Below are 24,781 nucleotides of genomic sequence, written 5' to 3'. Positions count from 1 at the left end.
GACTCGTGCTAAAACCAAAGCAATGGCTGAGTTACAATTTCCACCTGATTTGGGTGCTGGTCTGTGCAAGGTGGGATCCAAAAGGCCTAGAAAGTCACACTGGCAATGGCGCTGTGAGAAATATGCTGGTTCTCCAGCCTCCGTTGATACTTGTACAGATGATGTACCCATTGATGACAAATCTGAAGGGGTCCTGGAAGCCTGGAAGGGCCCTGGGGTGTTTGACCTCTGCCATCTCGATGGCCGCTAAGCAGTTGAGTTGGAGGGTGTTTGATGACTTTCACCAGTTGTTCCAGCAGAGACCAGGACTGTCAAAGGTTCTAAAATATTCCATCAAGATCAGACCTGAGAGGCCTTCAGTAGCCCAACACTGCTACAGATTGCCAAGGTGACTTGTGGGGGCGCTGATGGATGCTGTTCGGAACATGCCTGAGCAGGGAGTGATCGAGCCTTCAAACAGTGAGTGGAGCAGCCCTATCATTATTGTCCCCAGGACGGATAGCAGCCTGAGGGTATGTATTGATCTCTGGAATTTGAATGCTATTTCTTGTTTTGATGCTCACCTATGCCCTGTATTGATGACCTACTGGAAAGGATGGGATGGGCATTATTACACTGGACATTGGTAAAGGATACTGGCAGGTTCCTCTGGGTCATCAATCAAAGCCCCTCGCTACCTTCCCTACACCCATGGGTCTGGTTCACAGTGACGCCTTTTGATCTTCCTGGTGCACCAGCAATGTTGCAGGGGCTGATGGACCAGGTACTTCAAGGCCGTGAAGGTTGCAGTGGCCAACCTAAATGATCTGGTTGTCCACAGCCAGGCATGTTCAGGGCATCTGCACCATCTGCGCAGGGCCCTGGGAGATATTCATGCTGCCAGTCTCACCCTCAATCTTCAAAAGTGTGAGTGGCTAGAAAGGGAAACCGCATAGTTTGGCTATCAGCTGTGACTTGGAGAGGTGGACGAAGTGGACCACACACCAAGAAGGAAGTGAAGTCCTTCCTGGGTCTGGTAGGGTGCAGCCACAGGTTCATTCCCCAATTCGCCAATTCGGCTGCACGGCTGACTAATCTGACGGGGAAGCTTGTGAGTAACCAAGTGAAGTGGACAAGTCAGTGTCAAAATGCCTTTAAAGCCCTTAAAGCTCTCACGTGTTCTTCAGAGGCCAGACATTAACAGGTGGTTCCTTTTCCAGGTGGATGCCTGGAGTAGGAGTAGGAATTGGAGCAGTGTTGCTACGAGGAGAACCTGGAGAAAAGTGACCTGTCCACCAGAGATAAAAACTCCTCCCGACCTCCCGAGAGAAACAGGAATTTTACCATTGAAAAGGAGTGTGTGGCCATTCAGTGAGCTTGTGGCCCTCTGGTGCTACCTCCCTGGCAGAGACTTTGACACCTAGTCAGATCACAGAGCATTGACATGGTTTCAGAAGATGAAGAACCACAAAGCAGTGAGTGACACGGTGGTACACGGAGCTCCAACCTTTCATATTCTGGGCCCATAATCAAGCAGGGAAAGGAAATGTTGCTGCAGACCATCTGCTCGGCTGCTGAACATCGTCACCGCAGGAGAGGAGTGGTACAGTAATGCAGAGCTCTCAGTCACCACACCGTGCATTAACACAGACACACACACAAACACACACTCACTCACACTCACACTCACTCACACACACACACACACACTCACTCACACACAGACACACACACACACACACTCATTCACACAGACACACACACACTCACACACAGACACACACACACTCACTCACACACAGACACTCACACACACACACTCACACTCACACACTCACACACACACTCATTCACACAGACACACACACACACATATACATACACACTCACTCACACTCACACACACACACAAACACACACTCACTCACACTCACACTCACTCACACACACACACACTCACTCACTCACACACAGACACACACACACTCACACAGACACACACACTCACACTCACTCACACACACACAAACACACACTCACTCACACACAGACACACACACAAACACACACTCACTCACACACACACACAAACACACACTCACTCACAGACACACACACACTCACACACACAGACACACACACACTCACACACACACTCATTCACACACACACACACTCACACTCACACACACGCACACAGACACACACACACACTCATTCACACACAGACACACTCACTCACACACACACACTCACTCACACTCACACACACTCACAAACACACACACTCACACTCACTCACACACACACAAACACACACACACACACAAATGTTGGCTTGTCTTTCTGCTGATGTTACGCTGAGTGTGCGCACTTCAAATTCTTAGCCGGTGTATTCTCATAATGGGTTGTCTTTGTGCTGCTTCTCCCGCCTTGCACAGTGAAACATTCTATCTCCGTACTAACGGGGATGTGCAAATGTGCATATATTGTTACTAAACTGTATTTAAGCTAGATTATTCTCTTTATTTTCTAATATGATTGTAACAACATTGTGCAGCGCATCATAGTTTGATTCATGTGTACTCTTAAGTTAATTGCATGGGTAATTAAAGATTGTCTGTCCAGATACCCACAAAACGCGGAGGATCGCTCTCAGCAGGGAGAGAGCGATCAAGCTGACAGGAATTCACACTGAAATAGTACATAGCTGTAGTGGTGTTTTCTGGTAGAAACCCTTTTATAAACAGTGAGTTTTCTGCTCTCTATTTTCACTATTTTTTGTAACATTTAAAAAACAATGACGCACCGAATAAACACACTTTCACGAAAGTGTTAAGCGACTCCAGCCATTCTCTTATTCGGTCGTAACACACGTACATAACAGAGACCCGGTGAATGTTGAAACGCCTGGAGAGACCGGACATAGATAGTATGTTTTCAGTATTGGGAGAGTCGAGGACCACAGGGCACAGCCTCAGAAAACAAGGATGTCCAGTTAGAACAGAGATTAGGAGGAACAACTTCTGCCAGAGTAGTGAATCTGTGGAATGCATTTTCCCCGATAACTGAAGAGCTCTGCGGCTAGATACCGCGGCGATAACCCCACCTCTCTCCCGCTTCGTTTGTCTAAGACGCACAGTATACGATTCTGGTCCCGCCAGTTCCACGGGATTGTTTTGTCTTGCCCACACATGGTTTGTCTGAATGTTGTCTCATTTACTGCCCTGCAATAGCCACTGGGCATGAAATAACAGATCACACGCTGCATACAGTTATAAAGTATATTTGTGAACGTTAACTTAACCAAAGATTTAGTAAAGAAAAGAAAATAACTTAACAGTCATATGGGCACAGGTTAGAGCTCAAATCGTCCAAAAGCCACATTCACCGACCTCCACGCCCAGGCTCCAGCGAATCTTGTTCCCCACCCGGATCAAATCCCACGACTGGTTCCCTCCAGCGACCTCTCTCTTCATCTCCCGCCGAACTGAGACAAAGACCCACCACTGGTGTCAATCACAAAACCGCTCCCCCAGCCTCCTCTCCTGATAGGATGGTTCACACTCCTAAGCATCCCTTATCTCCCACTGTAACCCAAGCAATGCTTCTACAGAGGGGTTGATAGGTTCTTTATTAGTGAAGGCATCTAAGATTAAAATATGAAAACCAGAAATAATCGCCTGTGCTTGTACTATCAGTTTCCAACTGTCCCATTAGCAAACAGCCCAGGAGACTCTGATCCCCATTGCAACCTCTCACAGTCGTTCCTTCTGTCCGAATCATCCATCTCCTACGATCCCTGTCATTCATAAGAGTAGAACAGCAGCCACAAACAGAAAAAAAATCTTTATTCGAGACCTTTATTCATTGTAACCCAAGAACATTAAAATCTATCCTAGTTACAGTGGCTGTAAACAGCAGATTCATTTCAGACTGGGACAATGATCTGGATCCAGCCCTGGATATAATTATCAGGAGCAACAGGGGAATCCAGCTCCTGCAGTGACCTGTGGACACATTGGTGATTCCACAGAGCAGCTGACTGACTGAATCCGACCCACACTTGGTGTGGGTAAATGGTTTCTTGGTGTGTCATCATGATGTCTGACCCACTGAACCCTTTTCCTCTGTAGGTATGCAAGGGTCCTTCTTGCAGTGAACTCGCTGGTGTGTCCTTAGTTTGTTAGCTGCAGTGAAACCCTTTCCACACACAGAGCAGACAAACAACTTTTCCCCAGAGTGAACACACACATTTCTTCAGAACTGATGCTTGACTGAACCCCTTCCCACAAATGGCCTCTCTCCAGTGTGAACACGCCTGTGAGTCTTAAGGTTTGATGTTTGATGGACCCCCTTCCCACACACAGAGCAGACAAATGGCCTCTCTCCAGTGTGAACACGCCTGTGACTCTGAAGGTTTGATGCCCGACTGAATCCCTTCCCACACACGGAGCAAATAAATGGCCTCTCCCCAGTGTGAACATGCCTGTGCCTCTTAAGGGTTGAGGACTGACGGAATCCCTTCCCACACACGGAGCAAATAAATGGCCTCTCCCCAGTGTGAACATGCCTGTGGATCCTCAAGGCGGATGAATCAGAGAATCCTTTCCCACACACAGAACACAAGTATGGTCTCTCTCTAGTGTGGATTCGCTTGTGGGTCCACAGGTTGGGTGCATGTAAGAATCCTCTTCCACACGTTGGGCAGATGTACGGCCTCTCCCCAGTGTGAACAACTTGATGGCTCATCAAGCTGGTTGCCCGAGTGAATCCTTTCTCACACACAGGACAGGTAAATGGACTCTCACTAGTGTGAGTGCGTCGATGGTTCCACAAGTTCCAGGAACAGGTGAATCCTTTCCCACACACAGGGCAGGTAAACGGCCTCTCCCCAGTGTGACTGCGGTAATGAATTTCCAGAAGGTATGGGAATTCGAATCCCTTCCCACAGTCTCCACATTTCCACGGTTTCTCCCTGGTGTGACTGTTCCGGTGTCTCAACTGTCTGGTTCCTTGGCTGAAACCTCGTCCACACTCAGAACCTTGATGTGTTGTTTGGTTTGAAATTCCCTTCATTGCTGTGATTCCGTGAAATGTATTTTAAAAAGGAAAGTGGAGAGGGAGAGAAAGGCAAGAATGAAAGGCAGGATATGAAATTCGGAAAAATAAATATCAGTGGATCATGGTAACCAACTGGTTTAATTTCCCCAGCTAAATGAAAGTGACCAGTCTCGGTGACTCTAACTTTGACCATAATGAAAAACTTTGAGAGATTAGTAATGGCACCAGCACCCAGTCAGTCTCTACTGCAAACAGGAAAGATAGGTCTATGGAGGACACCATCTCCCAATGTGGAAGCCAAGGGGAGACACAGTAGAGTGTAATAAGGTTATGTGAGACATAGATAGATTAGCCAGACAGTGGTTCTCTCCCAGGGAGAAAACGTCTAACAGTACAGAACCTATATTTAAAGTTTAAGGGGAGAAATTCACCACAGGATGTCCACAGCAGATGCAATTTCATTTGTTCCTCTCGTAGCCTTGGATCACCTGAACAATACTAATACTTACGCCAGCCTGCTGTTTGTTGACGGCAGCTCAAAGTTTAACACAGTGGTTCTTGCAGTTCTGATCAAGAATGCTTCAAAACCTGGGCCCTTGTATCCCCCACTACAACTGGGTCTGTGACTCCCCCACTGTCAGAGCAACAGCCTTGCACTTAATGTCAGTAGGACCAAAGAATTGATTGCAAACTTCAGTATGGTAAGATGAAGGAAAACCCATCAGTCCTCATTGAGTGACCAAAAGTGGGAATGGTCAGCAATTTTGAATTCCTGGGTGTCAACATCTTCGAGGATCTATCCTGAGCCCAACATCTCGATGCAGATACAAGGAGCCCGAAGGCACGTGTGCAACCATTCTCCCCTCTGTCATCAGAAGCTGAACAAAGAAAGGAGTCAGAGAAGTCTCTACTTCAGAAAGAATGTTTTCTTTGATGCAAGATATTAATACTATTACATACTTCATGCATATCTTGTGACTGTCTTATGAGGATGATGTAATGGTCTTGCGGAGGTCACATGATGTAATTTTCCCACCAGTGAGTTCACATGATGACCTGTTCTCAACAAGTATATAAAAGAGACTACTGATGTGATGCAGTTAGTCTTCAGTTAGTTTTGCTGCGTATTCAGCTTATGACGCAGTTTTGTTTTAAAGTGGAGTTCTACTTTCTCTTGTAAGTAGTATTGGAGAGTGAAGACCTTACCAAAGCACAGGAATTCGCCAAGCCGAGTAAAGCTGATATTGTCTGGCGGTTTTGGAGGGTCGACCTTTATTGAATCTTCATTCAATGAAAAGTGACCTGTAACTGAGATATCCCCTGCTAAAGTAGGAAGGATAGTGCAGTGTCGATTCTCCAGAGGAAAAGGTCAGTTCCTTTAAATCGCTTTATTTCCGTCGTCGTGAATCCTGCGGACAAGGCAGGTTTCGGCTGGGATCAGCAGTAATAACACGTCTGCGAGGAATTCTTTACTTCAGGGAAGTCTCTCCTAATTGACTATATAAATCTCTTGGACTTTCGAGTACACTGGAAATGCAGTTACATCTTGAACGATTTAAAGCAGAAATGGCCAAAAGAGAGGCAAATAAAAAGAGGGAGTTTGAGCTAGCGATGAAGAAATTAAGGATGGAAGATCAGTCCTCTAGTTCTAGGAAACAGTTTGTTGCTAGTGTAGTTTATTTTTGCTCCTCCATTTAATGCAGCAGAAGTAGACAAGTATTTCCAACATTTCGAAATTGTTGCTCTGAGTTTGGAGTGGTCAAAAGAGAGATGGCCAGTGATGTTACAAAGTGTAATTAAAGGCAAGGCACAACAAGTTTATACAGCTTTAAATGCTGAGCAAGCACTTGATAATGTTATTGTGAAACATCATATATTGAAAGCGTATGGACTGGTTCCGGAAGCTTATAGAGAAAGATCAAAAAATTTGAAGAAATCTGTGGAAAAAACTTACGTGGAATTGGCCGAGAAATCTGTGTGTTTTGAGAGATGGGTTTCCTCTAAAAATGTGAATGGAGAGTATCATAAATTAAAAGAGTTGATTTTACTGGAGGAAATTAAAAGGAGCATTCCTGTTGAAGTGAGGACATACTTAAATGAAAGGGACACTGCTACATTGCAGGAGTTTGCTGAAAAAGCTGATGAGGATGCCTTAATTCATAAGAATAAATTTTCTCCAGGTAGGACTTTTAAAAGGAAAAATAGCACAGAGAATCAAGGTAAACCAGAAATTAAATCTGAAGTTAGTGGGAAAGGTAAGGATGAAGGGAGACATGTGAAGGAAAGACATTTTCGTCTTATTTGTAATTATTGTAAGAAACCTGGACATGTGATAGCTAACTGTTTTCGACTGAAAAAGAAAGAGAAGGAAGCAGTCGCAGATGCTTGTGTGCAGCATATTGAAACACCTGTAAATCCACAGAGTTTGATAAATACCAATGAAGTTTTGTCAAAGTCTGACCAAGTTAAGAGGGGATATGAACATTTTAAAACCGAAGGATTTGTATCCTTGAAAGAGGGATCTAATCCAGTACCAATAAGAATCCTTAGAGATACTGGAGCTTCTCAATCACTAATGTCAGACGGTGTTCTAAAGTTTAGTGATGAGTCTGACATTGGTGAGGTAATTGGTGAGTTGGGGGTGCCCTTATGCCGGTGCATTTGTATAGAGTAAATTTAAGGTCAGGTTTAGTTACAGAGTCTGTTAAAGTTGGACTACAACCCAGTTTACCCGTGAATGATGTTTCTCTTTTGTTAGGGAATTACTCAGCAGATGGACAAGTTTTTCCTGAAGTGCATTTGACAATAAAGCCTAATTCTGAGGAACCACAGAGGGATTCTAACACGGATTCTTCCTGTGTTGTAACCCGAGCTATGGCTAAAAAGACTGATGTACAGGATGAGGTTGTTACCCATGACTGTTCAACTCCGGATGCAAATTTTGAGGATGTGTCAGAAACTTTCTTATCTTTGTTATCTGATCAGGATTTTGGTAGTAAGTCTGACCATGAAGATTTGTCTTTATCTCGGAAGGAGATGATAGCAGAGCAGGGTAGAGATCCTGAGATAGTTAAATTAAAGGACAAGCTTTTCCAGGTAGTGAAATTGAGAAGGTGCCAGTAGGATATTATTTTCAAAAGAAAGCATTAATGAGAAAGTGGAGATCACCTACAATTCCTGCAAATGAGGAATGGGAAGTTAATCATCAGGTAGTAGTTCCTAAAGTTTATCAAATTGAGATTTTAACTATGGCTCATAGTATGCCTTTGGGTGGCCATCTAGGTGTAAAGAAAACGATGAACAAGGCTTTTAAACATTTTTACTGGCCTAGTATAAGAAAAGATGTGGCGACATTTTGCAGGACATGTCATACTTGTCAAATTGTGGGTAAACCTAATCAAGTTACTCCAGTGGCCCCTCTGCAACTGATTTCAGCATTTGGTGAGCCATTTTCCAAAATTATTATAGATTGTGTAGGCGCATTGCCAAAAAACCTAAACTGGACATCAATATTTGCTGATCATTATGTGCACAGCGTCTAGTTTTCCAGAGGCAATACCTCTTAGGAATATAACAGCCAAAACTGTGACAAGGGCTCTTATAAAATTCTTTACTTATTTTGGGTTGCCTAAGGAAATACAATCTGACCAAGGTAGTAATTTTATGTCTGGGTTGTTTCAGCAGATAGTTTATAAACTGGGAGCAAAACAGATTACCTCATCTGCATATCATCCAGAACTACAAGGAGCCTTGGAGAGATTCCATTCTACCCTCAAAACTATGATTAGGATGCATTGTGTGGAAAATGAAAAAGACTGGGATGAAGGCGTACACTTACTACTTTTTGCAGTATGAGAGGCAGTACAGGAATCATTAGGTTTTAGTCCCTTTGAACTTGTGTTTGGGCATAGAGTTCGAGGACCTTTGGCCTTGTTGAAAGAACAGTGGATTAATAAAGAGGTACACACTAATTTGCTGCATTATGTTTTAAAATTCAAGGAAAGATTACATAAAGCTTGTAGATTGGCCAAGGAAAATTTAAAATTGGCTCAGGAGAAGATGAAAACTTGGTATGATAAGGGAGCTAGAATGAGGTCATTTAAGCCTGGAGATAAGGTGTTGGTTCTTTTCCCGGTACAAACTAACCCATTACAAGCTAAATTTCATGGTCCTTATGAGATTAAATCTATAGTAAATGATGTGGATTACATGATAAAAACCCCAGATCAAAGAAAGCCAACACAGCTGTGTCATATAAATATGATAAAACCGCATTACGAGAAACAGGCTGCTACTTTGACTGTTGCGGTTAATAATGAGTCTGATCTTTCCAAAAACTTAACGGATGATTCATCTGAAACTCATTTTAAATCCAACATTATTTCTGCCAGCTTGCCAAATTCAACAATTCTGGAAAATATTGATGAGAAATTAGCTCATTTACAGCCAGAGCAGAGAAAGCAGATGAAACAGTTAATTTTTAAATATAGGGATTTATTTCCAGACGTTCCTGGAAGAACCACTGTAGCTTCACATGAGGTAGATGTTGGAGATGCAAAACCCATAAAACAACATCTGTATTGGATGAACAGGGAAAAATGTGAACTTGCTGAAGAAGAAATTAAGTATATGTTAGAGAATGATATTATTAGACCTTCTAATTTGAATTGGAGTTCACCGTGTTATGGTGCCTAAGCCAGACATTCAGTTTTGTACAGATTACAGGAAGGTGAATGCTGTGACAAAAATTGATGCATATCAAATCCCTAGGTAGATGATTGTGTGGATAAAGTTGGACAAGCCAAGTTCCTTACAAAGATTGATTTGTTAAATGGGTATTGGTATGTTCCATTGACGGATAGAGGTAAAGAGACTTCTGCATTTGTAACCCCATCTGGGTTATATGAATATAATGTTCTTCCATTTGGGATGAAGAATGCATCAATACTTTCCAGTGGCTTATTAATAGTGTGATTCATGGGTTAACAGATACAGATGCCTATACTGATGATTTAGTTACAGGAAATACTTGGAAAGCACATAATACTGTGGTAGAGAAACTATTTGAAAGACTTTCAGAAGCTAACTTAACTATTAACTTAGCTAAAAATGAATTTGGTCATGCCATGGTAACCTACCTTGGTTATGTTGTGGGTCAAGGAAAATTAGCTCCTGTTCAGGCAATTTTAGAAGTACCCACTCCAACTGGTAAGAAAACTCTCAGAAGATTCTTCGGTATGGTAGGATATTACAGAAAATTTTGTAAGAATTCTGCGAACATTGCTCTTCCATTAACTAACCACTTGAAGAAAAATGAAGAGTTTGTTTGGACAGAGCCTTGTCAAGAGGCCTTTGATAAATTGAAAACTATAATATATAGTCAACCTGTGCTCAAATCCCCTGACTTTGAAAAACCATTTTCATTAGCTGTAGATGCTAGTGATGAAGCTGCAGGAGCGGTGTTACTTCAAAGAGATGGGGGTAATGAAGTTGATCGTCTGGTAGCTTACTTTTCTAAGAAATTTAATGCCCAAAGGAATTATTCAACTATAGAAAAGGAATTATTATCTCTTGTTTTGGCTTTACAACATTTTGAAGAGTACGTTGGTACTAATCAGAAACCACTCATAGTTTACACCGATCATAATCTATGAGTGTTTTTGAGTAAGATGAAAAACAAAAATAGAAGATTACTAAACTGGAGTTTAGTGTTACAGGACTATAATATTTTAATAACTCATATTAAAGGTAAAGATGATGTGATTGCTGATTGTTTATCTAGATGTTAAATGTACAATGTAATTTTTTTTTCGGGAGTGGTATTTTAACACTTGTAACACTCCTACTGTATACTAGTTTGCAAAATTCTGTATGATAATTCTGTGTATGCTAGGTTGTAAATTTTATACATTTATATATTTTTTTGTAAATAGTTAATTGTTAAAATTTTGCTCTTAAAAGACCAACTTTTTTTTTGGAGGGAGGTGTTACATACTTCATGGATATCTCGTGACTGTCTTATGAAGATGATGTAACAGTCTTGCAGAGGTTACATGATGTAATTTCCTGCCAGTGAGGTCATATGATGACCTGTTCTCAACAGGTATATAAAAGAGACTCCTGAAGTGACGCAGTTAGTTTTGTGTTTGATACTCCGTTTTGCTGCGGATTCAGCTTATGACGCAGTTTTGTTTTAAAGTGGAGTTCTAATTTCTATTGTAAGTAGTATTGGAGAGTGAAGACCTTACCAAAGTACAGGAATTCGCCGAGCCGAGTAAAGCTGATATCATTTGGCAGTTTCGGAGAAGATCGACCTTTATTGAATCTTTGTTCAAGAATAGGTGACCTGCAACTGAGATATCCCTGCTAAAGTAGGAAGGATAGTGCAGTATTGATTCTCCAGAGGAAAAGGTCAGTTCCTTAAAACCGTTTTATTTCCGTCATCGTGAATCCTGCGGACAAGGCAGGTTCCGGCTGGGATCAGCAGTAACGACACATCTTTGAGGAATTCTTTACTTCAGGAAAGTCTCTCCTAATTTACTATATAAATCTCTTGGACTTTCAAATTTACCATTCTAAGAACTGGGTTCGAATTTACCACTTTAAGAACTGTTTTCGCATTTACCCTTTTAAGAACTTCCAGAGTTGCCGTATAGCAGTTAACTTCCAGTTAAGTTTGTTGTTTAAATACATTTCGCTATTTTTGAGCAAAGTTTAATAAACGTTTGTTCGTTTTTATAAAACCTGACTCATCTCTATATTCATTGTTGCCAGTCACGTGACAACACCAAGATTGGAATGGTGGACTCTTAGACTGATAAACTGATGAATGCTAATGAAAAGCTTGAAAAAACCATCTCTGCTGTGCAGGAATCTTTGAATTTCAATATCAGACGCTTAAAAAGGACACTAACAGAATCAGAAGAGAACAGGAGACAGTGAATCAAGTGATTAAAGAACAAGAATTAAAGATATCTACTATGGAAAAGAAAATTGTTGAGACTTCTTCGGAATTATTAAGAATTAAGAAGAAAACGATTGATCTGGAAAGCAGAAGTCGTAGGATGAATTTACGCATATTGGGTTTGTCTGAAAACATGGAAGCCAGTGAGCCACTAAAGTTTTTCATGAATGTGCTACACTCATTTTTTAGTGAGATACTTGAAGCTCCTCTGATGATAGATAGAGCTTACGAATCCGCCGTCCAAAGCCTTCTGTGGAGATGAAACCTCACCCGATGATTTATGTTTGCATTACTTTACTACTAAAGAACCAATTCTTCGAGATGCTAGGAAGCAGGGGAAGCTAATTTATAATGGAGTAGAGATTTGTATAGTTGAAGATTTTGCCCCAGAGTTTTATGCAGAAAGAATTAAATATCGGGAAGTGACAGCTGAACTTTATAAGAACTGTTGTCCCTCTTTGCGTTATCCAGCTCGTTTGAGAATCTCCCCACCTAATGCTCGCCCAAAACTGTTTGACCCCCCAGAAGAGACTTGGAAATTTATAAAGGAGTTTAAGCCTGACTTGCAAGCAACTTAAACACTTAATCCTTAGCTGGGAGTCCTTTGTAGCTGGATTGTTGAAAGTTTAATCTACGTTTTATGTCTGTCCAGACATCGTTTTGGCTGTTTTATTTTTTCCTTTAGGATTTGTAAGAGTTTAACACTAGTTGTAACATATTATTTGGTTGGAATCTATTTTTTTGAATATACGAACAATTTTTATTAAATGAATTTAAGATGGCCGCTGTTAACTACGTTCTAACCTTTGTTAGATATATCAAAATATTTGGAATTTGTTTATTTCTTTATGTATCTGTTGTTGTGTCTTTAATCAGTGGTGTTATCGTATAACTTTTTAAGAAGAGTCTGCCTGTTGGAGACAGGGATTTAGGGATTTAGTTTAGCATGTTATCTGCCTATTGGATGGTTTTCGGGCTTTGGGAGGAGAGGGGTGGGGCTATTAGTTTAGGCTTTTCCGACTGGGCAGTCCTGAGAGGTTTTCCTTTCAATCATGATTTTTTTTTCTTTCTGATCAAATCCATAATTTGTTCTTCCCTGCGGGTTTGGTCTGTGCCAGCGCACTAACTTATTTTATTAAATCTTAAATTAAAGCTGTATTATGGATGTTAATAAAATTAATATAATCTCTCGGAACCTGAATGGCTTGAACCAACCTATTAAGTGGAGAAAGATCTTTAAGAAAGTAAAAACACTTCAAGCTGATACTATTTTTGCGCATATCCATAGGGAGGATGAAAACCGTTTTTTTAAATTTTGAAGGGACTCTCAGTTTCACTCTTCATCAGTAACTAAAGTTAGAGGGGTATCTATTTTTATTAATTTTAAAATCCCCTCTGTACATTTTAATACTGTCAATGACTCAACTGGAAGATACTTAATTGTTACTGGTTTGTTATGTGGTCAAAAGGTGGTGTGTGTGTGTATGCACCTAATGTAGATAGCTCTGAATTTTTTAAGAGGTTATTTTTTGCGTTGCCAAATTTAAATTAATATAAGTTGACCATGGGCAGTGACTTTAACTGTTGTCTCAATCCTTCGATTGATAGGTCATCAACCAATCCGTGGCTTCCTAATAAGGCTGCGACCTGTATTAATTCTTTTTTACTATAATACGGTTTGGTCAATATTTGGAGATTTCTTCATCCTAAAGATAAGGATTTTTCTTTTTTTTTCCCCACATGTACATCATAAATATTCAAGAATTGATTTTTTTCTGTTGGATAAGCGATTGGTGCCTTTTGTGGCTGACTGTGCGTATGACGCTATTGCGTTGTCAGATCATGCGCACACGAAACTAATACTGAAGTTCCCCGATAATATACAGAATGCATCTCAGTGGAGATTTAATGCTACACTGCTGCATGATTCAGGATTTGAAAGTTTTATTAAAGAGAAAATTTCTCTTTTTTTTGAATTAAATACAACTGAGGGTATGTCAAATTTGATTATTTGGGATGGGATGAAATTTTTTCTTAGAGGACAGATAATCTCATATTCAGTAGCTTTAAGAAGGAAAACTAAAGTAGATCTTTCAGTGATTACTGACAGGATTAAAGAAATAGATAAAGTTTATTTAGTAACACCTAGTGAAGATCTATATAAGGAAAGGGTGGAACTTCAAACACAGCATGATCTGCTTTTGACTTTTCCCATTGAGCAGCAACTTTTGAAATCTGAAAGTCAATTTTATATACATGGGGATAAGTCAGGTAAGTTGTTGGCCGGTCAACTTAAAGCAACTATGGCTAGAAGGCAGATTTTGAAAATGCGAAGAGCTGATAGAACTGAACTGTCAGATTGTCCGGAAATTAATGAGGTATTTTTGGATTCTTACTCTAGCCTTATAAATCTGATTTTCCAGACAAAACTACTTTTATGAATAAATTCTTGCAAAGATTGAATATACCCAAAATTGCACCTATTAAATGAGAGGAAATAGCAAGGACTCTTTTCAGTCAGGTAAAGTTCCAGGACCAGATGGATTTACAGTAGAAGTTTTTTAAGACTTTTACTGAAATACTTGCACCTTATTTATGCCAAATTTTCACTGAACCTATATCCTCCGGGACCCTACCGAAAACTTTCTATGGCATCAATTTCATTAATTCCTAAAAAAAGAAAAAGATTTATCAGAATGTGCCTCTTAAAGACCAATTTCCTTATTAAATATAGATTCTAAAATTCTTTCTAAGATTTTGGCTGACAGGCTCAAGAATATTTTACCCAAGGTTATTTCTAAGTATCAAACTGAATTTATTAAGAATACATATTCATATTTCAATATTCGGAGATTATTGAACATTATTCATTCCTCTCCATCTAAAGAATCTGAATGTGTTGTTTCCCTTGATGCAGAGAAAGCCTTTGATATAGTAGAGTGGTCTTACTTATTTGAGATTTTAGAAAGATTTAATTTGGTCCAGGTTTTATTTCCTGGATTAAGCTGATCTATCAAGCTCCTATGATGGCAGTTATAACTAACAATCGTCTCCTTATTTTAGGCTATACAGAGGTACCCGGCAGGGTTGTCCTCTTCGTCCGCTGTTATTCAACCTGGCTTTAGAAACTCTTGCTATTGCCCTTCAGTACTCCAATAATGTTGAAGGTATTAAGAGAGGAGATAAAATGCATAAGGTTTTGTTGTATGCAGATGACTTGTTAGTTTATATTTCAGATCCTAAGAAATCTATTCCTTCTATGTTATCTATATTTTCTGAATTTAGTAGTCTTTCTGGATACAAATTAAATTTGCGCAAAAGTGAGTTATTTCCTATTACTAACTACTTGGATCAATCTGATCAAATTCCTTTCAGCATTGCTAAAAGTAACTTCACTTATCTTGGTATTAAAATTACCAAAAATTTTAAGGACCTGTATAAATGTAACTTTCTTCCAGTAATTGAATACATGTAACAAATACTTTCTAAATGGTCTCCTACGACATTATCATTAATTGGTCAAATTAATGCTATTAAAATGATAGTGTTACCGAAGTTCTTGTATGTATTTCAAGCAATCCCCTCCTTTGTTCCTAAAAGGTTTTTTGATAGAATAGACTCTAAAATTTTAACTTATATTTGGAATACTAAAAATCCCAGATTGAGTAAACCTCTATGGAAGAAATTTAAAAAGCATGGTGGTATGGCTTTGCCAAATTTTAAAATGTATTACTGGGAAATTAATATTCGATATATTTTGTTTTGGATTCATTATTCAGACATACATGATTCTCCTTTATGGGTGGATTTGGAGAAAAACTCGGTGAAGGGGTATTCTTTGGCCTCTTTACTAGGAGCTCCTCTTCCTTTTTTGCTTTCTAAGATTGGCAGTCGAGACCTCATTCTCATTATTAAACATACATCAAGAATTCGGTTTCAGTTTCCTAGATTTTTTTTGAGTTTAATAACTTTGTTCTTTCTCGTAAAATCCATCTTAATTATTTTTTTTAAACCATCAATTTCAGATCAGACCTTCTTAATTTGGAAAACCAAAGGAATAACAACTTTTTTAGACTTGTTTATGGGGGATTGTTTAATGTCTTTCATTCAGTTAGTGGACAAAAATGAATTATCTAATGCACACTTTTTTAGATATTTACAAATTAGGAATTTCTTACGTAGTTTACTTCCAAATTTTCCCTCTGCTTATTCACCCGATACGATAGATACTCTTTATCAGGTTAAACCATTTCGTAAAGGACTGATAGCTGCAATTTATAAATGGTTATTGAATTTGCGAAAGGTATCTAATGATAAAATTAAAGGTGCGTGGGAATTGGAATTTCGAGAGTCACTTTCAGATAATCAATGGGGTAAAACTTTTCATTTGTTAAATACAAATGTACTTCATCTATTTGTGCCCGTCATTCCTTGAAACAGTTCAAGGTAGTACATCAGGCACATATGTCAAAGGATAAATTAGCCCGTATTATTCCCAACATTCATCTATTTGTGACAGATGTAATATTGAGGTGGCTACTTTAACTCATATGTTTTGGTCTTGTATCAAGATAGATAATTTTTGGAAAGATGTCTTTAAAACTTTATCAAATGTCTTGAATTTGGACCTACAACCGGATTTTACAGCAATTTTTGGGATCATTCCACTGGAAACATGATATATTCCTGTTTCCGCTCAACGGATGATCGTTTTTACAACTTCATTGGCTAGGGGAGCCATTTTGATTAAATGGAAGGAGTCTAATTCACCTACTTTTTTTTTATTGGCTTACCTCCATAATGTCCTGTCTAAGTTTAGAGAAAATAAGAAGTTGGACATTTGATACATTCTTCAAATTTGAAGAAACCTGGTGACCTTGTATTCAATATTTTCATATGGTTTGATTTATTGCTCTTCCAGTTACTATCTCGAAACTTTGGATTTGATGATAAAGTTTCTCTTTTTTCTTGCTTTTACTCTCAGTATGGGCTGCCCAATACCTTTTTTTCCCTCTTTTTCTTTCTTACTTTTATTAAATTTTTTTGTTTATAGAGAATAGTGGGTTTTTTATGTATATAAATATTATACAAGTTTCTTTATCTTTTTCTCTTTTTATGAAATGAGAGAATTGATCATCTTAGTTTTTATTATATAGTTTTAGATTAATGCAATGTATGATCTTGACAATGTTTATTTTACCTTTTATATGTATTGTTATCAATATAGATATTAGAGATCATTTTCCTCTTGTTCGTATATGTACTTTTTTTAATTAATAAGAAGATTGATAAAGAAAGAAAGACATGAACACTGCCTCACTACTTTTTTTCTCTTTTTGCAATACCTGCTTAACTTGACTTTTTAAAAAGATGTATTTTCCCTGTAATTTACAGTTTTTATTACGTATTGCATTGAATGCTGCCACGTAACAACAAACTTCATGGTAAATACCAGTGACACGTCAACCTGATTCTGATGCCCTCCTATTGTGAGGCTGGACACTCTGGTCCGAGACTCTCCCACTATTAGAAATATCCTCTCCATGTCCACTCTGTCTGGGCCTTTCAACAGTTTCATTGAAATCCAGCCACCCCAAACCCCGAGAGAATTCCAAAGTCAGTGGCTTTCTAGAATATGTCAGAAGGTCTGTCTTCTAAGATGGAGACAAAGAGATCAGGGAAGTGAAGGGAGGTGTTGGAGATAGACAAGTGAATCTGAGGGCAAGGTGGAAGTTGATGGAGGAGTTGAGGGATTGACAAGGGCTGCACTGGTGCTGGTGGGGGACATGAATGCAGTTGTTGCTATAACAGAGAAACATGCGGAGTGCTGGCATTCCAGGTTTGGACATGGATCGCACCAGATAGCCAGTGAAAAGGCACGTAGACCTGGGGTCAGTGGCAGTGTCCACAGCTATACAGCACTTTTTCCCTCAGAAAGTGAGGGTGCCAAAAAGCAAAGCTCCTGTGGATAAGCAGCAGGTCTGATAGATGGACCGGGGTAGTGGTGGAGGGGAATTATCAGGTCCGTTATCCAGAATGAGAATGGAGAGTCCGACTGGGGCAGTTAGATCTGTGGATCTGGAGTAGAAGGTAGAGATGGGCAGTGCGGTGTTGGAGGATGATGAGGATGGAGACTGTAGTGGGGAGACCTCCAGAGGAGATCAAGCCAGTGATGGTGTGGGAGACAGGGATGCAATATAGTGGCAATTAGGAGGAGGTGTCGTAGAGCTCACCTCTGACCTCAGACAAGTCAGCCAGGCTACAATATCACCATCCACATCTGCTTGCTTGAGAGTGAGGTTGGGACTGGTACAGAGTGAGTGGCGTGCAGTGCATCCAGAGAGTGGAACCACTGAACCCTTGAAGTCCAGTCACTCACTAACTGTCCCTCCTCGTTTATCGTAATCGGATTCTGAGCTTTGTGTCAATTCACCATCAAGTGAATCCTCTACTGTCAGGACGGAGTTAATAGAATCTTGAAGTCCCACACGACCAGGATCAAGAACAGCTACTTCCCTTTCACCATTGGGTTCTTGAACCAACCAGCACAACCCTAATCACACGTCTGGTAACACAGACCATTTTGCATTAAAATTCACTTTTGTTCTATTTGTGACTTTTCTGGTGGAAATTTGTTACAATTCATGTTTAATTTCTGTTTTCCTTGTGAATGTTACCTATATGATCCCAGGTACCTGTGATGCTGCTGTACGTTTGTCATTACACCTGTACAGACATGTGCTTGTCCACAGGGCAATAAACTCCACCGGCTTGGAATCTGAAACGGTTAATGTTGACCCACGGTGACATTTTGTTTTGAGCCACCAAGACCTGACACATTCCAATGTCTAAACCGTGTAAACAGAGCCCAGCATGTCTTTCATTACCTGTGTTTCCCGGGTGGAAATCGTAATCTCTGCAGTACGACCTGCGGCCTCAGCACCCCTGACAACTTTGGATCAGACACCGTGTCCCACGAGCTCCCCCAGTCGCCCATTCTCTCCACTTCTCCAGCATCCATTTCCCTCTCACGAGGTCTGTTGGGCAGAACTCTGGCTTTATTCTTTTCCTCGGGGTTAGACCTTGATAAAAGGAGTTTTCTCATTAGTGACTTCTATAAACCACACCTGCTTTTCATTGTCCAATTACATTGGGGACTTCCATCCAAACACTTTAATGTACTTTTAATAGTGTCCAATATTAACCAGAAGTACCTGTGCCCCAGAAAGCACCCTATCAATGTTATGCGAACGTTGATGGAACTTCAAAAATGGAATGGCTCCTGACCCTGTGAGATCGACAATGTCTCGGTGGGAAGGAGGGTGGCCACATCAGGGTTTGTTCTCTCCCCGAGTTGAGGGAGGCTGCAGCAGCTCAGCTACTGGTAGGAGCGGGACATCAGGCTGTAACTTCAGGCAACAGCGAGGCCGCCAAGGAATGGTTCCCCGATGGAGGAAAATCAGGGTTATCTCCGTCACAATAGGACGTGGGTCTTGCTGGATGGAAAGGGATGGATGACTGGTGCATGACAGAGCCTGGGGAGGACGGCAGCCATTACTTCTATTCACACAGGTCAAATACATTGGAAAGAGCAGGCAGAGAGTTCATCATCACTAATCTGCTTTGACGTCCCTGACACCCGTAAATGTCCTGTTAAGCATCATATTCAAGATAGAGGAGTCCAGAAACAGGGCCATAGATTTGGAGTGGGGGAAAGATTTGAAACAGCATCAGGGCCAATATTTTTCCATGGAATGGGCAGTAAATACATGAATTAAGGGTATGTCGAGCTACTGGGTGAACAAGTAATCTTTGGCCTACTGCAAGTCTGTGTCTTTGATGATGCTTTGCTGTACATTTGAATGCTCGGTGGGGAGTTCCGATACTTTTTTGCTGGTGGGGAGATGCTTTGTGGTTCTAACGTTAACTGCCTTTCATTCTTCATGGCACTCCTCTGTTTTTGTGAATGCTTGTGCAGAAAAAGAATTTCAGGATGTATATTGTATACATTTCTCTGATGTTAAATGTACCTTTTGAAACAGGCTTCCAGAAAAAGTGGTTGATGCAGGTACAACAGTATCATTGAAGAAACACTTGAATTGGTCCATGGAGGGACAGGGCAGAGAGGGATCTGGATCCAATGGACAAACCTGGGAATAGCTGGGTGAGCACCACATCCAGCATAGATTTGTTAGGCCGAATGGCCTGCTTCTGAGCTGTATTGGTCCATGACTTCACATTTTCTAAAACAGAGGGTTAAGTTCAGAGTAGGAGTTGTACAAATTACTACATTCAGATTCACTTTCTTGCAAGTGTTTACATAAATGGACAAAGATTGACGAATAGCCAATGTGCAAAAGAACATAAACTGTGCAAATATATAAAAATAATTCTGAGAACACGTTGAATTGAGATTTTGAAACAGAGGTCTTGGAATCAGTTTGGAGTAGTGGTGACTGAAGTTGTGTAAACCTGTTCATGAGCCTGACAACTGTAGGATAATCACTGTTCCTGACCCTGGTGCTGAGGGACCTGAGGCTTTTGTCATCTCCTGCTCAATGGTAGTAGTGAGAGGAGATCAGGGCCTGGATGGTGGGGGACATTGATGATGGATGTTGCTCTCTTGTGGGGACACTCCATTCAATTGCCTGTGATGGACTGACCCATGTCCACTACTTTCTGTAGCTTTTGTTGTTACTGGTCATTGGTCATTCTACACCTTGTCATGATGCCACCAGTTAAGGTACTCACCAATGTCCATCTATAGAAGTTTGTCCAAGTTCTTGGTGACATGCCAAATCTATGCAAACTCGAGGCACTGTTGTGTCTTCTTAGCAATTGCATTTCTGTGCCAGTTCCAACGGAGATTGTCTGATATGTGACCACTGAGGAATTTAAAGCCACTAACCCTCTCCACCTCTGATCCCAGAATGCAAACAGTAATAAGAACACATCTGCACTATCGTCACCTTGGCCTGGAACCTTCAGATATCTGTGAACATTATCCTCCTATTAAAATCCCTTATTCCCCCGCCCCCCCCCATTCTGTTAATGGGTCTTTTCATCATTTGTTCCAACTTCACCATTGCCTATGAAGCACATTGGTCTGGGTGGGGGTGACTGTACAGAGCTGAAGAAGTTGATGATGGGAGTAGATACAGTGAATGGTCAGTCCTTCCCCGATTGAAGGGGAGGCTACAACTAGACAGCATAGACTGAAGATGGGAAAGATGGAAAAGGACACGATGAGGAAAATCCGGCCAATCAGCCCATCAGTTCTACTCCAACAATCAAACATCTCTATTCTAAATGGATGTCCTTGTATTCTGAGACTATGCCTTCTGGTCCTAGACTCCCCCACTATCGGACACATCTTCTCCGCATCCCCTCTACACAGGTCATTAAATATTCAATAGGTTTCATTGAGACCCTGCCATTCATTCTTCTAAACTCCAGCCCATAGACATCAGTGGTGGGGAAGATGCTGGAATCAATTATAAAAGATGAAATAGCAGCATATTTGGAAAGCAGTAGCAGGATAGGTCCGAGTCAGCATGGATTTACAAAGGGGAAATCATGCTTGACTATTCTTCTGGAAGTTTTTGAGGATGTAACTATGAAAATGGACAAGGGAGAGCCAGTGGATGTAGTGTACCTGTACTTACAGAAAGCCTTTGATAAGGTCCCACATAGGAGATTAGTGGGCAAAATTAGAGCACATGGTATTGGGGGTAGGGTACTGACAGGGATAGAAAATTGGTTGGAAGACAGGAAACAAAGAGTAAGGATTAATAGGTCCCTTTCAGAATGGCAGGCGTTGCCTAGTGGGATACTGCAAGGCTCGATGCTGGGACTGCAGCTATTTACAACATACATTAATGATTTTGATGAAGGGATTAAAAGCAACATTAGCAAATTTGCAGATGACACAAAACTGGGAGGCAGTGTGAAATGTGAGGAGGATGTTATAAGAATGCAGGGTGACTTGGACTGGTTGGGTGAGTGGGCAGATGCATGACAGATACAGTTTAATGTGGATAAATGTGAGGTTATCCACTTTGGTGGTAAGAACAGGAAGGCAGATTATTATCTAAATGGTGTCAAGTTAGGAAAATGGGAAGTACAACGAGATCTGGGTGTCCTTGTTCATCAGTCACTTAAAGTAAGCATGCAGGTACAGCAGGCAGTGAAGAAAGCTAATGGCATGTTAGACTTCATAACGAGGGGAATTGAGTATAGGAGCAAAGAGGTCCTTCTGCAGTTGTACAGGGCCCTGTTGAGACCACACCTGGAGTACTGTGTACAGTTTTGGTCTCCAAATTTGAGGAAGGACATTCTTGCTATTGAGGGAGTGCAGCGTAGGTTCACGAGGTTAATTCCTGGGATGGCCTGACTGTCATATGTTGAAAGTTTGGAGCAACTGGGGTTGTATACACTGGAATTTAGAAGGATGAGAGGGGATCTGATTGAAACGTATAAGATTATCAAGGGATTGGACACACTAGAGGCAGGAAACATATTCCCGATGTTGGGGGAGTCCAGAACCAGAGGTCACAATTCGAGAATAAGGGGTAGGCCATTTAGAACGGAGTTGAGGAAAAACTTTTTCACCCAGAGAGTTGTGGATCTGTGGAATGCTCTGCCTCAGAAGGCAGTGGAGGCCAATTCTCTGGATGCTTTCAAGAAAGAGCTAGATAGAGCTCTTAAAGATAGCGGAGTCCAGGGATACGGGGAGAAGGCAGGAACAGGGTACTGATTGTGGATAATCAGCCATGATCACAGTGAATGGCGGTGCTGGCTCAGAGGGCTGAATGGCCAACTCCTGCACCTATTGTCTAAACACTTAGCACATGATAAACGTTTCACTCCCAGGATCACCCTGTGAACCTCCTCTGGACCCTCTCCAATGCCAGCATCCCCATCCTTAGTCAAGGACACAATAGTTCTCACAATTTTGTTGAATCAATTTGGAGAGATCAGATCTGAGAGGGAGTGGACACATACAGTTCCTATTGAAGCTAGCACCTAGTTTGAGTTTCCAACACTTTCCACTCGTTCACCTCCAAGTCTAAAGGCAAAAGTCCCTTTCCTTGTTTCCGTATTTCTTTGTTCCACTCTCTGTCACGTTCCCCTTCTCTCCTCTGAACTTGACCTCTTGGTGTTTTTCCCTGGAAAAACTTTCTCTGAAGCACTTTCAATTTCCCAACCATCTCTCAAACACAGCATCTGCTGATTCGCACCTTATCCGGTATATTTCATCAATAAGTATTTGAAGAGCAAGAGGATAAGACGTGCAAAAATAGGACCAATCAAGTGTGACAGTGGGAAAGTGTGTATGGAACTGGAGGAGATAGCAGAGGTGCTTAATTAATACTTTGCTTCAGTATTCATTACGGAAAAGGATCTTGGCGATTGTAGGAATGACTCGCAGTGGACTGAAAAGCTTGAGCATATAGATATTAAGAAAAAGTATGTGCTGGAGCTTTTGGAAAGCATCAAGTTGGTTAAGTCACCGGGTCCAGACGAGATGTACCCCAGGCTACTATGGGAGGTGAGGGAGGAGATTGCTGAGCCTCTGGCGATGATCTTTGCATCATCAATGAGGACGAGAGAGGTTCTGGAGGATTGGAGGGTTGCGGATGTTATTCCGTTATCGAGAAAGGAGTAGAGATAGCCCAGGAAATTATAGACCAGGGAGTCTTACCTCAGTGGTTGGTAAGTTGATGGAAAAGATCCTGAGAGGCAAGATTTATGAACATTTGGATAGGCATATGATTAGGAATAGTCAGCATGGCTTTGTGGAAGGCAGGTCGTGCCTTACGAGCCTGATTGAATTTTTTCAGGATGTGACAAAACACATTGATGGAGGTAGAACAGTAGATGTAGTGTATATGGATTTCAGCAAGGCATTTGATAAGGTATCCCATGCAAGGCTTATACAGAAAGTAAGGAGGCATGGAATCCAAGGGGACATTGCTTTGTGGATCCAGAACTGGCTTGCCCACAGAATGCAAAGAGTGGTTGCAGATGGGTCATATTCTGCACGGAGGTTGGCGATCAGTGGTGTGCATCAGGGATCTGTTCTGGGACCCGTACTCTTGTGATTTTTATAAATGACCTGCGTGCGGAAGTGGACGGATGGGTTAGTAAATTTGCTGATGATACAAAGGTTGGGGGTTTTGTGGATACTGTGGAGGGCAGTCATACTTTACAGTGGGACATCGATAGGATGCAAAACTGGGCTGAGAAGTGGCAGATGGAGTTCAACCCAGATAACTGTGAGGTGGTTCATTTTGGTAGGTCTATTAAGATGGCAGAATATAGTATTAATGGTAAGACACTTGGCAGTGTGGAGGGTCAGAGGGATCTTGGGGTTCAAGTCCATAGGACACTCAAAGCTGCAACGCAGGTTGTCTCTGTGGTGCATTGGCCTTCATCAATCATGGGATTGAGTTTAAGAGCCGAGAGGTAATGTTGCAGCTATATAGGACCTGGTCAGATCCCACTTGGAGTACTGTGCTCAATTCTGGTCGCCTCACTACAGGAAGGACATGAAAACCATAGAAATGGTGCAGAGGAGATTTACAAGGGTGTTGCCTGGATTGGGGAGCATTCCTTATGAGAATAGGTTGAGTGAACTCAGCCTGTTTTCCTTGGAATGACGGAGGATGAGAGATGACCTGATAGAGGTGTATAAGATGATGATAGACAGATAGATAGATAGATAGATAGATAGATAGATAGATAGATATACTTTATTAATTCCGAGGGAAA

This window comes from Mobula hypostoma, chromosome 10 (assembly GCF_963921235.1).
Source record: "Mobula hypostoma chromosome 10, sMobHyp1.1, whole genome shotgun sequence".
In the NCBI taxonomy this organism is placed as follows: Eukaryota; Metazoa; Chordata; class Chondrichthyes; order Myliobatiformes; family Myliobatidae; genus Mobula; species Mobula hypostoma.
This window is presented reverse-complemented; position numbering follows the sequence as displayed.